This window comes from Penaeus chinensis, chromosome 39 (assembly GCF_019202785.1).
Source record: "Penaeus chinensis breed Huanghai No. 1 chromosome 39, ASM1920278v2, whole genome shotgun sequence".
Classification (NCBI taxonomy): domain Eukaryota; kingdom Metazoa; phylum Arthropoda; class Malacostraca; order Decapoda; family Penaeidae; genus Penaeus; species Penaeus chinensis.
In genome coordinates, this window is record NC_061857.1 from 15,914,963 (window position 1) to 15,918,979 (window position 4,017).

Here is a 4,017-nt window from a genome sequence, read left to right on the forward strand (position 1 = left end):
CGAATCCTCCGCCACTGAATCCACCAAATTTCCCACCGCCAAATCCACCAGAGTGTCCACCAAATCCACCTCCGCGTCCACCAAATCCACCTCCGCCGAAGTGACCGGCGGCGGCGAAGGCGACCACGAGGGCCAGGACCATGATGGTGAATAGTGCGCGGACCTGAATGAAGTTCATAAGATATCAAAGTAGATTCATATGTTAAGCCAAAAATTAACAAAACCAAGAATGGAAATGTTATTCATATGATTTCTAGATCCTGCTTGTCAAATTATTCTTGATTCAGCGCATACGTTGAAGAGGAAAGGATCATGCTAATCATTAATGTTTTTCGCACAGAGGAAGTGAGGTAAAGTGATGAGAAAGAAAAAGTACTATCTCATTAAGACAAACCATGTTGAGTGTTGAGACGTTGAGAGGCAACTGCCAACACGCCGGAGGAGCGAGGGCTTTATACTCCCTCAGCCCAGGAAAACCGAGAAGGCGGCGACCTTGGGTTCCGTCGAATCACTCCATAAATCCCTTATACTAACAGGGGGAAATAAGCACAAAGCAAGGTACGAGTATGGTTACTAAATAGTAAAATGAGATTTTCTCTGATCGAGTTGATATATATGTGTGTGTCTGTGTAATCATAAATTTACACACATATGTGCAAATATAAAATTATATATACATGTGTACATATAAATAATGGGCACATAAATATATGTATTTATATATATTTATATATATATATATATACACCTTCATGCATATGTATGTATGTATATGTATATATATAAATATATATTTATACACACATACATAGCACATAATACATGATATATATAGATATATACATACATGCTTATATATGTGTGTGTGTACACTCACACTCACACACACATACACACACACACACACATATATATATACATATGTATTTCATTTATTCCTTCAAGTATCAACTAACATTCATAATTAATTCGGCTGCTATTACAATATGAAAAGCCTTCTTGGGAAACAAAAATACGTTTGTTTTTATGAGTTGACGGGAAATGGGTTAAACATAAAACGAGAAATTGTAATGGAACACTGTGAGCGTTTAAAAAAAAACACCAGAATAACAGATAAGGTAAACACATATTAAATAAAAGAATATATAATGAATGAAAAATAAAATAAGTTTACACGAGTCCCGCGAGAAAGTGTATGTATGCGGGCTGTTTTTTCGTGTATGTATGTGTATGAGCGTGTAATTATTCCGCAAGGGTTATGAAACTTCAGGATTCATCACAAACAAGAGCCTCTGGAATACAAAGTATAGAGAACATGCACTTACCATATAGCTTTAATGAAGAGCAAGATAGGCCTTAGAATTCCATGTTAAAATTTCGCCTTCAGTATTGCGATACCTGTTCAGTTTATTACACATTCTTTATAGGTTACAAAATATATGATATGGGTTAATATGATATAAATATAAAACATATAAGGTTACTAGAAGATATAAACATGTGTCTGTGTATGTATTTATATATGTACATGCATATGTATACATATACACATACAATACATATATATGTGTGTGTGTGTGTGTCTGTATAGTATATAGATATTTATGTGTGTGTGTATATATAGATATATATATGTATGTTTTAAACGTTTCACAGTAAGTTTCTATTTATCTTTGTCTAATCTAAACAACAGTTCATATGTATATTCACTGTCTTTCTTAGTGCATTCCAGTATGGCGATCGTGGAATGAACAATAAATGATGATCTACATATTCACCAAACACACTCAAACACGTACATGAATTTAATTGTTTATAATGAAAAAGATTGTAAATAATCATGATTCCATTCTTGTTATTAACAGTGTAGTGGATAATCAAATTCCGTAGAGTTAGAGATGTTGGTTTGGTAGCGTGTTACCCAACATGTGGATTTGACGTTTTTTTGGTGATGACTCTCAGGTGATTTAACAGTGATTCCGTAGTCAATAAAAAAAGCAATAAAATAGCATCACTGGGTGACTAAAATGGCAACATAAAAAGAGCATCCATATTATACATTTATTACGCACAAATCTTTTGAATATAACCAATATATAAGACAACACACCATACACTTACTTGGTCAAACAGAGGCAACCTGCCACAGCACGAGAAGCACCAGTCAGCCAGCTAATAATCCAACGGTCTGCCACGACTTAGGCTAAAAACCTCTTTCTTTGACCGACCCGACTTGATCTTTCATATTGATGGCTTCCCGCGCGTTTTACCCATAATGCAGTTTATTTAATTTACTAAATAGTGCATGGTGTTTAAAATAAGTTTAAAAATACATAAAATAAAACGAATATTAAAACTATACAAAAATGTACACATAAAAGAAACAACAGACATGAAAATAGGAAAAAGTGAAAGAAGGGATCCGTGAGGGAAAACGGGAAAATACGAAGAGAAAAATGAATGGGAAACAAAGCTAAGGTGAATTAGTCAAGGTAAAAAGGCAAGAATAAGACAAGGTAAGTATAGAATAGAGGGTAAGTAGTGTATAAGTAGTGTTACGTACAATAGATAGTAGTGTAGATGTTGATGTAGATCCCGGACCAGTGGGAAATGTAAGTCGAAGAATTTAAAACACAGGTTTATTCTTATTAAAAGAGCAAAGACAAACAGGAAAACAGCAAAGCCACGTCATCTTGCAGGGCGGAGGAGTTCGTCGATTTTCTCTGCAGTTCCGTAACGTTAGGGGAACAGGCGGGCCGAAAGCCTGAGGGATGACCTGCCTAAAGCCAGGGGAAATTCAAACAGCATTGAGATTCATTCTAAATATACCAACCTGTCAAACCTCTCCAAGTGATATGAAAAAAAGAAAATCACAGTCCTTACACAAAAAAAAGACTTTCCTGTAATCGTTCTTCGTTTACTGTTCTGCGCACTGCTTATTTTCCTCCGTTAGGATAAGGGATTTATGGAGTGACTCAGCGGAACCCAAGGTCGCCACCTTCTCGGTTTTCCTGGGCTGAGGGAGTATAAAGCCTCCGCTTCTCCGGTGTGTTGGTAGTTACCTCTCAACGCCTCAACACTCAATATGGTCAGTCAACAATATATATATATATTTACTTTTTTAACCTCTTATGAGTTCTTTGGAGTAAAAAAAAAAAAAAAAGGAAACTCTTAAAAAATCAGTCTGAACCTTTACCATTCAATATGCACAGTAAACCAAGATGGATCCCGAAATATGACGTCCTTTTCCAAAAGCACGAATTTACGTTCATATTTCATGATTTTCATTCAGGTCCGCGCATTGTTCACCGTCATGGTCCTGACCCTCGTGGTCGCCTACGCCGCCGCCGGTCACTTCGGCGGAGGTGGATTCGGTGGACGCTTTGGTGGATTTGGCGGTGGAAAATTCGGTGGATTCAGCGGCGGAGGATTCGGAGGTGGATTTGGAGGTAATATTTCTTTTCTTGAATTCAAAATTATTATCTAGTATTTTGTATTGTATCTGGTGATCGCATGAACTTGCATATAAACGGAAGTATTTCCGCAGGTGGACACAGAGGCTTCGGCGGAGGTTTCGGAGGATTCGGAGGCGGACACGGAGGGTTCGGAGGTGGATTTGGAGGTAAAGCATTGTAGTCTACATATACATATTCGTTTCTGAGTTTAAATGATTCCCAGTGTTACACTCTCTAATTTTTTTTGCTTTTATTTTGTAGGATATGGACGGTAAACCACGGGCTCTCACAACACAACAGAAGATCATGTTCTTATATTTCGATAATAAAATTACTGTCAAAGAGACCTGAGTGTTTACTTTTTACATGAAGTAACAAATATTAAATGTAGCTCAATTTTCCCTAATATATTTGAAAATATTGCGAAGCCATTTTATTACAACCGAAACATTTAAAATCTTTAAAATCTTTGGCTGTGAATTCTTGGAATTCCATAAACTATTTTATATTTAGTCAATTTTCGTCATATGAATACTGACACAAGACCGATATGGAAATTAAA